This window comes from Dermacentor silvarum, chromosome 9 (genome assembly GCF_013339745.2).
Source record: "Dermacentor silvarum isolate Dsil-2018 chromosome 9, BIME_Dsil_1.4, whole genome shotgun sequence".
Taxonomy (NCBI): Eukaryota; Metazoa; Arthropoda; class Arachnida; order Ixodida; family Ixodidae; genus Dermacentor; species Dermacentor silvarum.
The window spans coordinates 70,488,885-70,503,703 of NC_051162.1; positions in this window are offsets into that span (position 1 = coordinate 70,488,885).

Genomic DNA, 14,819 nt, shown 5'->3' on the forward strand with positions numbered 1-14,819 from the left:
CGCAAGGAGACAGGCTACGAGCTTGGCTCCTTTCTACAGGTAAGCTGTTCATTTTCATAGTTGCGTTTAAATACACAGAATAGGCTCCAAATCAGTAGTATTCGTAGCCTGATCGCTAAGGACCAAAATTGCTTTCAGAACCTCATAAATGTGAGACTGCCAGTGTGAGTGAACCATCCCACCGGGTGGCCGAAAATCAGCACCTCGAGGACATCCCGCTTGAGGTATCACATCCTTCCCAAGGAGACGACAACAGCCAGACTGAACTCAGTTGCGAGGAAGAACAGCGCTCTACTACGAATACGTTCAGCTGCGCACCGAGGGATGATGACCCTTCGCGTCATTGCCGTGCGACGACCTTCATACTGACAGGTGCACCAGGTTTGTGCGTGGTCCTATTCAGCCGCGCTTGAATTGTTACCCGCAGAAACAAACGGCGAACAGAACGCGCAAGTTTTGCGCACACTGGTACGACGAGTTTACCTGCCTGGAATATAGCATAGAGAAAGACGCTGCGTTTTGCTTCTACTGTCGCTCTTTTCCGCAGCAGAGTTCAGCGTGGAAGGGGCATTCAGATCCAGCATTCGTCTCCGTGGGCTTCAACAGATGGAAGAAAGCCGTAGAGAAGTTCAGGCTTCATGAAAAGTGCGACAGTCGCTTAAGAAGCATCCTGTGCTGGAACTCTTACAAAAAATGCAAATCTGTAGGTGAACTGCTAGATGAGAATCACGAGACGCGTGTCGCTTTGAGAGAAGAAAAACGAAAAAGAAACCGACAACTTTTACAGCGTTTTGTGGACGTTTTAATTCTACTCGCGAAGAGTGGCAGGCCCTTTAGAGGCCATCACGAAAGCGAGGAAAGCACAGAAAAAGGTTTGTTCCTAAAGATCGTTAATCTCGAAGCAATATGATCCTGTCTTGGAAGCTCACCTTGATTCTTGACCGAAAAATGCTTTGTACACCAGCAATGGAACGCAGAACGATCTCATTGAGGTACTGCATGCTGCGATGATGCAATCGGTTATTCACTGCCTGGAAGGCAAAAATGTGTCTCTGATGCGATGAGACTAGTGACTGTGGACACCACGAGCAGTTGTCTGTTGTAATAAGGTACTTCACTGAGGAGAATAACCGGCCCGTAGAAGTGTTCACCGCACTGTAGCGACTTCTTAGTGTTGACAGCAGCTCAAAATTCTCGGCACTGGAGCGAGTGCTAGGCGTTCTCAAAATTACGTGGACATCAGTGAACTCTATTTGCTTCGATGGCGCTGCTGCCATGCCACGGCACATTTCAGGGGTGCAAGCCAAATGCAAAGAGAAAAACAACAGAATATTATCCGTCTATTGTTACGCTCGCTCTTTGAATCTGGCTCTCGTTGATGCCTGTTTGTCAAGGGCCGAGAACAAAATTCTTTTGGATTTCTTCGGAACCTTGCAGCTAGCCTGCAACTTCATAGAATCTAGCCCACTGCGTCACGCAATTTTTGAGTATATATCTTCGGCGTTAGGCACAGATCTAACGACGCTAAAATCTTTGTCCACAACCAGATGGACTTGCCAGGCAGAAGCCGTCAAAGCTGTGCGGGATAACTACTATGCCTTGGTAGACGCCGTAGAGGAAATCACGGAAAACACGCAGCACTCGGAAACGTGAGCAAAAGCAACAGGACTTCTCGAGCAACTGGAAAGCTTCGAGTTTCAATTCTGTATAAAAATGGCCCATCCTGTGCTGCAGATGGTCCTCAAGGTTACGTGCATGCTCCAGGACCCAAAAATAAATCTTCTTACTGCATTCCAGGGAGTGAAAAATCTCCAAGAAGCTCTCAAGGAAATGAGGCTGGATGAGAGTGCATTTACAAAGGTGTTTCAAGGTGCCAAAGAGACATGTCAGACTCGTGGGATCAGTATTCCTGCTGTGAGGCAGAGGAAAGTGTCTAGACGCGCAGGCGTGAACTTCGCCAGTCAGTTTTTTCACGAAACAAAGAAGGAAGAATTCCACGTCAGCGTTTTTACCCCTTGATTGATGCTTTTGTTGAAGGAATTGAGGCAAGATTCACGCAGGAGACCGTCGTTCTCATATCTGCGATAATGAACATCTGGGCCTCACTGCCAATGATGAGGAGATAGACGTTGTCACTAAGTATTTTGACGTGGAGTCTGACAGCTTGCGGGATGAGCTCCGCTTACTGAAGGCACAGGTTAGCACAGATCACATAAAGCTCGGTGACTGTCATAAATGGCTAGACTGGTCGCAACAAAACGGCCTAGGAGCGTTAGTTTATAAGGACTTTTTTTATTCTTAAAGGTTTGCAGTTGTCCCTGTCACTAGCTTCTCATGCGAGCGGACGTTTTCAAAGCTCGCCATTGCGAAAACAAAGCTGAGATCAACTATGAGTCATGACCGGCTTCGGTGGCTGCTTTTACCGTTCGTTGAGCAACAGATTGCATTGTCAACAAGTTCTGAGTCAGTCATCGAACAGTTCGCGACAAAATCGCGTAGATTTTTGCTTTAGACTTTTCACGATTGGTTAAAAGTACTATATTTTTACCACCACATAACATATCAATTAGTTTGTATAATGTTGGCTGAGCATGACATAATGCGTGCGTGTTTTCTTGTGCATAAAAAGTAATTATAGCCCTTTTTTCTATTACATTTTTCTATCAAGCGCCAGAAATTAATATTATCAACTGTACATTTGGATGCTCAGAAGAAAAAAATGGCATGTCATAGCGTTTATCTTCAATAATTAGTAAATATTGTAACTTGCTGTTTCTCGTATTTTTAATCTGCGGTATATTCTCGTGGTTTTAAGCGTTGCCATTACGTTGTGTATTGGGTGGCGTTTTTCGTCCTCTGCATGAACATTGCAGACGCCATATGACAGCGTTCGCCATGTGTAGGTGCACCCATGCGTTTGCCCTGTATGTATACTATATTGTCCATACTAGAAGAGTCACGTTGAGGCAATATTTTTAAATATTATGTGCTGTAAAAGATGGCATATGTGTCACATCTTTCTCTGGCTTAGGACGAATAAAAATTGTTTGCACGCGCGTTGTGTCACTGACGCCTCAGCTGCGCAGGGACTGCCTTTCATTGCGGACGTTTTACAAGAAAGTGAAACCAACTGCTTAATAATATTTTGTATATGTTACAATTCAATATTGTTGAAATAACCGCTTCATAACCATATCTAGTCTCAGCACTACAATGTGAGCGAAAGGACATCAGTGAGAGTGCGTTGATAAAAAGGGCGGGGGGGGGGGGGGGCTTTAGGGAAAACCTCGCCCCCCTAATGAAAAATACTGCGCACGCCTATGCTATTTTATACTACTTCCTGCTCCCTACAGACCATGAGCCATGCTCCTGTTGGGGCCGCCGTAATATGTCTAACATCCTAACCTCTACCCCTCCATCTGATCATTCTGCAATGACAGAATTAAGGATGCTTAAAGGTAAGGGTGCTTTTGAAGGGGGCTAGCGTCTCAAGTGTCGATGCGTTGGGCCAGGACATCTGTACGGCCTAGTGGACTGCTCTCAACGTCAAAAACATCAAGGTAAGAAAATAGGGCCCCACGGAGTGCTTCACTTTGGGAAGGCAAGAGGTCAGTGGATATATTCGGTCCAGAAGTGTCTTGGTTGGCGCCGGTGTGACAGGTATGGTCACGGTCTCAGCATCAGCAGCAAATGCAGAAACAGTACATTCTACCATAGGTGACAGTTTGGCTAGTGAAATTTTTTAGGAAGAATATGGCTTGAAGTAGAAAAGTTGAGGAATGGAAGCAACGTTCTGTTGTTGGCAACAACCACTACGGTATGAGGAAGTGCTATGTTGCGCGAGAGGATCAGATCTATGCGTGGAGCGACTACATAGTCACCATCAGGGACTGGGGGAAACTGTGACATACGGAAGTAGGTAGCAGCTTGACCGGGTAGTCGTAGAAACTCCACGGAACGTAGGCGAGTGTTACTTGTGTGGCTTCATCAGGACACAATGGCAGTCGCAAAATGCCTGTAGAACATTTGATGAGGGCAGAGTGGGCGGTCAAGAACTCAATACCAAGAATGACATCATGTGGGCAAGCTTCGAGAATAGCGAAGAGAACTGAAGTGTGGTGGCTGGCAACAGTAACGCGGGCAGTGCACATACTCGCACAGTAGGAGAGACGGCAGGTGTCAGCCCCTTTCGTAGGCAGAGATGTGGGCGCCAGTATCAATGAGAGCAGTAACTGTCACGGCGTCGACGAGAACACCGAGCAAATTGCGTCTTGAAGTAAGGGTCAATAGAGATATTGCGATCATTGTCGGCAATGCAGCCTCACCTCCCGGAGCTGCACTGGCTAGTTTCCCGGGTGGTGGCCAGAGTAAGCCGGAGATTGAGAGCTACGGTGTTGAGGAGAGCGCGACTGGCGACCCTGAGGCGACGGCGATTAGTATTTCGCTCGCATGTTCACAGGAAACTACAAGAGAGTTCGACAACATTTTCTTACTATATTGAAATTTTATTTCAGAGCCCGCTCAATATTTAGAGCCGGTCGCTTCTGATTCTGTAGACGTTATCTGTGAAGGCATAAAAATGTATTCAACGAGAGTGTGTTGGGAGGTTAGTTCAATAAAGCATAGATTATTCTGCGTTCGTCCTGTCTTCTTTTACTTCGTTGTCTCGTTAGCAGTGCAGCTTAAATTCCCCCGAATAATTCTTCAACGTCATAACTGCCCTTTCACGGAGTGAAATCTCCCGCTGGTGAAAAAATTCATAGCGGTGACTGAAATGTCAATTTGATGCCGCCAATTAGCAGCGACCAGCTGCCCAAGGACCTGACGGAAATACCAAGACTATCATAGTTTTTAGCTATGTGGCCAGAATTTGTTGACGGTCTGAATCTCCGAGGCTTTCTTACTCAACTCAGTTGTTTGTATTTTGTAACTAGATATTGTACAAGCGACCGCAGCAAAATGATCGAACTATGATAATGTCTGATAGAAGATCTGGTGTATACAGCCGCTTACAATTGCAATAGTTCCGCCTAAACACGCTCCAAATGTGGGCCTCACGTGACATGAATAAGGCCCCATAGTCGCTTCGGGATGTTTCTCTCGAAAGAAGTACCGATGTATGTATTAAAAAACATATTAGCGCATCAAAACAAGCTCTAAACCAAAGTATTCCTTGAATTATAGCGAACTTGCCACACTGCGCAAAAACCCGAGAAACCTACGCACAGCGATGCACACCAGAAGATCAAACAAAACATAAAAGCCCTTCGCGCAAGTTTTACTTCTAATTGAATGAATTCGCTTCTGAAACTGCATGAAGGTTATAAAGTAAAATGAAGTTTTCATGGTTAGAACACTATACTTGCGTACGAGCGGTGCTACAGAAGGCAGGCACAAATGAAAAATTCGCTCATGATCTTTTGAAGCCTTCGCCACTCCAGCAAAGATATTCGAGAGGAAACGTGTTTGGAGGAAGCAGAAACGAAACTACACCTGTAGTTATAGCCAGTTCCATGCACGTGTGTACAACCAGCATTAATAGACGTACGTATGTTTAAATCACTGTGATTCATTGCTTAGATACTCATAATAATGCAGTGGCAGAAATTAAGAACATACTAAGCTTAGTGTATGAGAAGCGCAGGTCCCATTACCGAAATTTACACTGCTTTGTTTGTTGCCCTCGCACACGTACGATTTGTTGAAGTTGCACTGGCCTGCTGCAAATTCACCTAGATTGATTGAAGTGAACATCAGTGACAGCGTTCAGGGACACGGCAACAAGCCTTCACAAGACGAATAAAGTCACATAACGTGGGCAGAATAAAACATCGGCGGTTATTGCGACCAAAAACAGGAGACTTCTGCTGGGAGGTGGCAGGGGTGGGTGATTGAGTGGCAGGTGAGGAAGAAACACATAATTCTGCAGCCGTATTGGTAGGGCACCTCGTCGTCTGTGCTAAATAGATGTGGGTGTAAAAACAGTAGAAAAATGAGCGACGCGCTAGAAGGGAAGGTAGCATGCCATGGCGGGAGTTGCAGCTGGATACAGAAGTTCCTTTGTGTGTGCTGGTTAGCGAAGTGGTGTTAATAACGGAAGCCGGCGCAGTCTAGCGTCCTCAACGCGATCCAAGGATCACGCATTGAGGCGACAACTTTCTATATCTATTCATCTTCTCCTTGCGCATTTCGCTTATCTTGTTTGAGGAGGCATGCCTGAGTGCAGATAGCGCCTCCCTTCCATTCCCTGCAGCTTTTGCTCGTTTACGCTCTCTCGCTGCTTCGGTGGCAGCGTTCTGAGGCCAGTTTGCCACCAGGGCTGAATATAAATCTTGCGTTTCTCATTGGCTGTATATAGCATTGGCCAGCTGATCGCCCACATTTTGTCACGCATGCTATCGCTTGAACAAACATTTACATGTGGTGGTCTCTGGTGAATTGAGAGTGTATCACTTATTCGCACATCGTTATGCAGGACTTGATATGCAGGACAATCCCTAGCGTCTTCTTTAGCGCCGACATCAAGCTCTGGCTTCGTAAGATATGTACTTCTCGCAGTGCAAGACTTTGCCGTGCTTGCTATGAAGGGGAAGTTCGGTACATCTTAAGGCGGCCAACACGAGTGACATAGAGGGAAAGCTGGGTGAACGAAGCAATAGACGCACATGGGACGATTTCATAAATGACCGGTAGTCACTTGGTGAAGCGACCAGTAAGAGCTCGGTTAACACGAGATCAACTTCTCCTAGAAGCTGAGGTTATAGCGAGAAGTTGTATAGAATGTGCTTCAGGATCCGTGTTGCCACAAAAAAACCGGAGTTGTTGGCTGCAAAGGCGGTAAAGTGCTACAAATGCACTGTATCTATTCCCTCAAGACGTACAGCTTCGATGAACATGTTCCGAGCTTCTCACCCAATCAGTGCCTTAGCCGTGAAAGCGAATAGGGTGGTGCTCTAGCACCTTAATTTTTGCCCAGTTGTTCGTCGGCATATCCATGACAGCCGTTGAGTTGTTTAGCCGTCGCCGAACACTGGGGCCTACCATCACAAAGACTTTACTAAACTCACACTGTGACTGGGGTGGCACACTATGCAACTCATCCAAATCGAGGAGCTTATACATATTTTAACCGCTTAAACGGAACAACTGGAGCGACAATAGTCATGTGGGATCACGCAAATTAAGCCTTGAGCTAAGAGCAGCCTATAGATTTGTCTATAATCAAGTTTAGCGAGTAATATGTCCCAAAGGCGGAAATAGTGAAGTACACTGTAATATAAAGACAGCAAATTCGAACAGCTGCACTCCACCGTAGTTTCCGGAGAGTTTGCCTTTAAAGAAAGAGCAGGGGCTCCACAAAGGCGTTGAAGGTTGGGGGGGTACCGGCTAACGTGCCAGGTATCGGCTATCTAAGGTCCACTGAGACACGTAGCTTGATCCCACTCCACAACACACAAATGTGCGCCACGGCAGTTCGCTAACTCACTGACATGGCATAGAGACGACGCCATTCATGGTGCATATGAAACGAGTTCATTCCATGTTAGTGCAGGAGCGTATACAACTAAGCGGTTCCGCAATAAGGTAGCAGTTGCAGTCTATTGATCAATGCTCCCGGGAAATCTGCTAAGCCGCACAGGCTCTTAAGAGCTAGGTTCGCCACACATTCGCGACCATTCCCATGACACGCAAACATTCACCATTCCCCATAGGGAATGTACGTTATTTGAAATATGGCTGGGGTCGTGTGTCACCTGTGTCCACATGTGCGAGTGGCCCAAGCCGCGAGTGAACTGGAGTGGGACACCCAAGAGGTGCCCACAAAGTGAAGTAGATTTTTTATTGACAATAAGTTTCCTTATCCTAAACGCACGTAAATACTTCTTGCTGCAAAATGTTACTAAGGAAGTACCCCTAAATAACAACTACATTTCACGTCTTTACTTAAAATTGTGGCATAACCCCTTTAAGATGACTTATCCGAGGTCCTCTACAGCAACCCTATTTCTCGCTATGTTGTACAGGTGCTTGGCGAAAGTAGCGATTTTTTTAACAGCTATGGTCAGGTGATCACTGCTATGATCAGTTGACTTTAAATGAAGCTTAAGCAGAAATTACACTATTTGTTGAGCTTGAACGGAGGGCTTCAGTTTCTGTACAACCGCCGATTATTAGCACTGTGTGATGTCGCTACCATAAATCCCTGAACAGAGTCGTGCTAGCCCTATTGAAAAAATGTGAACGAGAATGTACAAGAAATTGTTGTAAGCGACTATTGCTCCGTAGACTTTGCGATAACTCGTTCAGTCTGCGAGAACTCGATCAGTCTACGTGAACTCGTACAGTCTACACAGCAATTATTGCGTACATTTCTCGTACACATGTGTACGAGATTGCGTTCTTGTCACTGAACGAGATTCTCGCACATTATGAACGAGTTTGTTTCTACGAGCTTAGTGCATACAAGATGACGAATTTGCATGACCTGCGAGAGTATGAACCCTGAAAAAGATAGGCACCTCATATACATATTTAGTATAATAATGCAAATGTATAGTATAAAATGCAAAGTGTACTACATGCACTTGCATTGTACTGCATGCAGTACTACATGCAGTGTACTGCAGTGTTTTGTTGCTGAAATGGCTTTCTCAGAAAGTTTATTGCAATCACTGCTTAAACTACAAGCTTGTGATTTAATAACACCGCATTAAATTGTGAGAAGGCCTCATGCAGCCAGCTGCATGGTTTTGCAAATATCCCATTCTGACATAGCAGACAGTTATTTAACATGTAAAATGAACAAAAACATGCAGAAATCTCATCACAAGGAACACAGGTCGTCTTGGCAATCTATAAGCAGAAAAAAAAATGCATACAAGCTAAAATGTGCTGATGAGTCAGACAGAGCTATCCGGTGCCGTCTTGCGAAGATGTTAGCTGTGAAGATAAAACGTCAACGTACTTATAGAAATTTATATGCGATTTCTTGCTGAAAAATTACGTACAGAAGCAGTGACATTCGCAGCTTCATTTTTGCGCCCGTTCAGAGTAATCCATCTCGGCGCTGGTATACTTCATAATAGAAAGCAAAACAACAATAGATGAAGCTCTTGTTTGAGGGTCAAACATTTCGCTTACTCTGTACTACGGCATTAACAACGAACATTAGGAAAGCACTTTTATAAATTTTATAATTTATAAATTTTATAAAACTTTTGTCGCTGTACTAATCATCTTGTGCTACGCATAACAAGGCACACTACACGAACGATAAAAATGCACCAAGCGCTGGACTTATCTTTTGAGGCGTACTCGGCAAACGCTCCTTCGTGTCACGTCCGGTGGCATCGACTACACAAACGGTCCTTCCGGCATAAAGACAGTTGAATTGCGGATGAACTACACCACGTGATAGCGCAACTTCCAACACATTCTTCTGTGCACGGTGAGCCACTGCGACATAGTCGAGAGTACCAGAGGCTGCTAATGAGCCGGGAGCAAAGAAAACGCGAATGGACAGAACTTCGATGACGAACAACGCCGCAACGCACGAATGATACTGCTAGCTAGCAGCGTTGCACAGGCCCAGTGGCTTAGCTAACGCTGATGCGTGCAAAAAATAGCACATGTTCTCTCGGTAAAGCGTAAATATGTATTAACAACCACATCGACCGTCCGTAACAGCCCATACAGCGCTGACATACTGGCAGCCCAACGTTTCTAGACTGGTAACATTTTGACAGCCGAACACGGTAAAATGACGTCATTTCGTCATGGTAGAGGCACCGGAAGCATTGCAAGATCCAGATAAACGTCATGGTGGCCATCTTGTTTACATAGTCGTCTAACATGGAGTCGTCTCTGGCAACGTTGATCTCTGGCATCCCGGCACAGTGCTCCACGGTAATCGTGATTGCATGGATGTTGGCGGCTGGTATTCACATGTTATGCGAGTGATGCGGCGTGTTTCAACAACGTTTCTTTCAACATCGGGGACAGGAACCTGCGGAGCAGACGTATCAACCCGTCAGGGCCGTTAAATCGCAGCATATCGTCGTTTGGTTTGTGAATGTTTGTGAATGCAACAAGGTGTTTCTGTTTTAATGCGGCGTTATCGACGACACATTTGGTGTCGAGTGGCGTCATCGACACACTTTGTTCTCGCTTGTGTTCAGTTCTGTGGATGTGTATAGTTCACGAGGAGTGCAGTCGGCTCGATTTGTGTTCTAGCAAACGCGCGAGAACGTCCGCACTGTCTGTAGCAAGTGCTTTTCGACGCTGCTTGTGTTCTCTCTGTGTGTGCATGTGTGTATGTGTGTGTGCGTGCGCGCGCTTCTGGTATGCGTCGTTATATGCGTCAGCGATTTGCAAAAGTATTTTTCCATTTGCTGACAGCATGCGCGAACGCCAGGATATGCTGCATGTTCGTCATTTAACGACCCTGCTTGAATGTAGGGACATTGACATTTTGGTCGTTCCGAGGTCAGCCTTTAACACATCGTAAAGCGTTGCCTTGCTCTGAACCACCACTGCACGAACTACTTCGTTATTTCTCCGTTAATTGCAAATTCAGTTTTGTGTAGTATATATACAAATAATGGTTATCAAGTTGCCACGCTAATCTCGTTTTTGTCTCTGTTGAGCATATATGTTTTGTTTTACTACGTCAAGCTGTCTCAGCATACAGTGCACAAGTTGTAAAAGACTTAGTGGAAATAATTTTTCAAGCAGCAATTGTGTTGATTGTATAACAGTTTTAGTGATTGATGGTTATGTAGTTTTGTTATTTGTGCGATAGATTTTGGCTGCTATTTTGGCTATTTATTCACCAATTTATTTACACTGTGTTTGTGGTTCTTTTTATTTTTTACATGTTGGCATGCATGGCCAGTTCATGCCTGCCAACTACAGTTTGGCATAAACAGGCACTAACATCCTCCTAAAATACGGGCAATAAAAGTATCTAGCCGACTTGAAAGTCCTGTGAGAGCTGTGACACAATTACTAACGCGAACAAGAATAACGGAAAAGAGGTGGGATAGGACAGATTGCTCTCCCCTGTCCCACATTTTTTTCCGTTGTTCACGCTAGTAACTATGTCACAGCAACTGCATCAACGCCAACCAACTCAACTTCCTTCGTTAATTACTCGTCTTGTGAGGGAGCATTTAGCTGTTTGGAAAATGTGCAGCTTGAAATCTGTGCTTTACTACCTCTGAAAGACAGTTAGTTATGTAGGGTTTAATGGCGCAAAAGCGACTATGGCTATAATGCGGCAGCCACAAGGTAGTGCTGAATCAAGTCTTATGAAATGGATGAAAGGATTAAGGTCTTCCTTTAAAGTTTATTTACAAGACTCGTGGCCTCTAAAAATCTAAGAACATCATCAATGGGTACTTGTGCATGCTCTGATAGTAATAAATGTGGATCAAGTGGTGTTAGTGTTTTGTATAGTTCGCGATAATAATTCTGTGTTTCTCGAACGCCGGACATGTGATTATTTGTATTGTACTGTATAGAGGTTCTTTGTATTGTTCACTCTCCACTTGTTGTTCTCCTCTCAGTAAAAAATTGTGGGTCAAGTGTGTGTGTCCTATACGAAAACGACATAAGATCACTTGAATAAAACGTCCTTGGTGGTAACACGACTTCCATTCTTGTAGAGTGGAAGTCGTGTTACCACCAAGAACGTGGATAGAATCTTTTATAGGTACCTTCATAGCTACGGATGTTTTGTGTGCCGCCGCTGCTGCTAATTTATCAACCCTTTCATTTCCTGGGATACCAGTATGGCTCGTAGCCATGCCAGGCGCATTATCTTGCCATGTTCCTCTACTCCTAGTAGCATCCGCAAAATGTCTCCTAGAAAAGGTTTAGATTCAGATTTTAGACGTAGGACCTTTAGTGCACTCAGGGAATCTGTGTATACAACTGCCTTTTTGTGATTCCCTGATACTATTTCTTTTAGGGCTATAAACAAGACGTATACTTGAGCTGTAAACACAGAGACGAACTGTGGCAGTCTAAAGCAAGATTCCAAGTGTTTCGATACAACGGCACTTCCAGTGTGTTCGTGTGTTTTTGATCCGTCCGTATAAAATTCAACATGGTCATTAAATTTTTCTTGTAGTGGTAGGAAATCCTGCATAATGTGCTCACGCGTTATTTCTTTCTTTTTGTGATATGTCAGCACAAAATCACAGAAATGTGTGAAATTGCACCATGGAGCCAATGTGTTCGGTGTTTGAGCAACGTTGAGCACGTCGTTTGATATTTTATATTTCTTGCATATTTCTTGAAACCGGAGAAACAGTGGCCTTACAGTGTGCGGTTTATTCATGTAGAGTGTTCTGTTCGTGATACGGGAAACAATGATGTGGCATATATGATTCGGTTTAGCTCTAGATTTTAGGACATGCGAGACGGTGAGCAGGGCTCTTCGGCGTTCCAGGCAAGGTTCGTTGCTCTCAACATATAGACTTTCGACGGGTGAAGTTCTGTACGCTCCAGTTGCCAAGCGTAGTCCGTGATTATGTATGGGATCGAGACGTTTGAGATAGGACTGCCTTGCTGACCCATAAACTATGCAGCTGTAGTCAAGTGAACTTCGCACGACAGAGCGGTAGATACGTAAAAGGCACATTTGGTCGGCGCCCCAATGTTTTCGCCATGGAACTTTTAGGATGTTAATCGCTTTGTTAGACTTCTTTTTAATGTTTTCAATGTAGGCAATAAAGATTAATTTACTGGCAAAAACCTATTCTAGAAACTTATGTTCTTGTTTCGGTGGTAGTCAGCTTTGATTTAATTTTAGAACCGGATGTGGGTACAAGCCCCACTTCTGCGAAAACAGAACGGTGACGGATATTTGAGTAGAAAACCGAAAGCCATTTTGATCTGCCCACTTTGTCAGTTTGTTAATCGTTAACTGGAGCTGTATTTGACACGTGGATATACTTGAGGCCCGGCATGCAATTTGAAGGTCGTCAACATACAATGAATGCATGATTGAAGGCGGAATTACTGTGTTTACTGAATTAATTTTCACCACGAAAAGCGTTGTGCTTAAAATGCAACCCTATGGCACGCCATTTTCTTGTACGAATACATGCGAGAGTTTGGAGCCCTAACATACCTAAAAGTTCGCTTTGACAGAAAATCCGACAAACAGTTAAACATCCTGCCGCGGATTCCCAGATTTGCCAGGTCTCTCAAGATACCATACCTCCATGCGGTGTCGTAGGCTTTCTCTAGGTCAAAAATACGGCTAGGCAGTGTTGTCTATGTAAGAATGCTTGACGTATTGTGTGCTCAAGACGCGCGAGATCATATGTTGTTGAATGACCTTTCCTATAACCACACTGGTGAACCTCTAGTAAGTTCTCTGCTTCAAGGATGTGTGTTAACCTGCTGTTTATTACGCTCTCAAATGATTTTGCTAAACAGGTTGTAAGCACTATAGGCCTATAGCTGCTTGGTGACATTGGTGGTTTTCCAGCTTTTAGAAACCGAACTATGATAGCTGTTTTCCATTTGGCCGGCATTCTGCCTGTTTCTCAAATCATAATAAAGAAATGAAACAGTGCCTCTACAGCAGCCTGGGATAAGTGGGCAGGCATTGCGTAATGGATTTTGTCCGGACCAACTGATGTCTTTTTTCCTGCTGAAAGTACTCTATCTCATGGAGTGTTAGAGGGAGATTGTGTGGTTCATCTGAACCTCCGGTTATCGGTAGTTTTTGCTTTTCTGCCGTCTGTTTGTACTTCAAAAAGGATTGCGTGTAATTATCAGAGCTGGATATCGTGTAAAAATGGTGTCCTAATATGTCAGCTCGTTCATGTAGGGTTGTCTAAGTGCTCGGATCTGAGAGTATAGGAATTGTGTATGGGGAATAGCCATCGCTGAACTTCCGAAGCTTATCCCACATTTTTTTGGCGTGGTTGAGCTACTGATTGATGTTATGTATTTCTGCCAGAATACCTTTTGTGCTTGACGACGGGTATACCTTGCTTTAGGTTTAGCTTGTTTAAAGGCCAGAAGGTTATCTTGCGTTGGGTACCTCCTGAAGGTACACCAGGCCTTGTTTTGCAGTTTTTTTAGCAATTGTGCACTCGCTGGTCCAACAGTGTTTGAGCTTTTTTCCTACTAGTCCCGTGGACTGAGGAATAGCTTGCTCTGCTGCTGAGAGTATGCAATGAATGAACCTCTCATTTATTTCGTCTATTGTTAGCTGGTCAAGAAGCTCGTTCTGAAGGGTAGCTTTCTCTGTGAATAGAGACCAGTTAGCTAGACGTAGTTTCCAACGTGGCGGTCGAGAGGCTATGATTGGGAGTAGAGAGGTTAGCTTAACGACGGCGGGAAAATTGTCGCTACCATGAGGATTGTTTATCACCTCCCATGTAAAATCGAGAAACAAGCAGCTGGAACACAACGCCAAGTATAGACAGCTCGTAGTTCCTGTGCTTGGAGGACAGTACGGAGCAGTGCTAGTGTTTAAAAGACATTACATTGTTAGTTATAATAAAATCTTCGAGTACCTGCCCTCTAAGGTCAGTCTTACTGCTTCCCTATAGTGTGTTATGTGCATTGAAGCCTCCTGCTATGACAAAGGGCTCGGGAAGCTGTCCGACAATGAGCTCTAGATCTTTGACAGTGAACTGTGTGTGTGTGGTGGGATATATGTCGAGCATAGAGCACAGCACGGGCTCGGGCTTACCCGAAAGGCCGGGCCGGGTAGGTCAGTTTTTTCACGAGCTCGGGCCGGGCTCGGGCCCGGCATGTGCTTTTTGACCCGCGCCCGGGCCGGGATCGGGTAT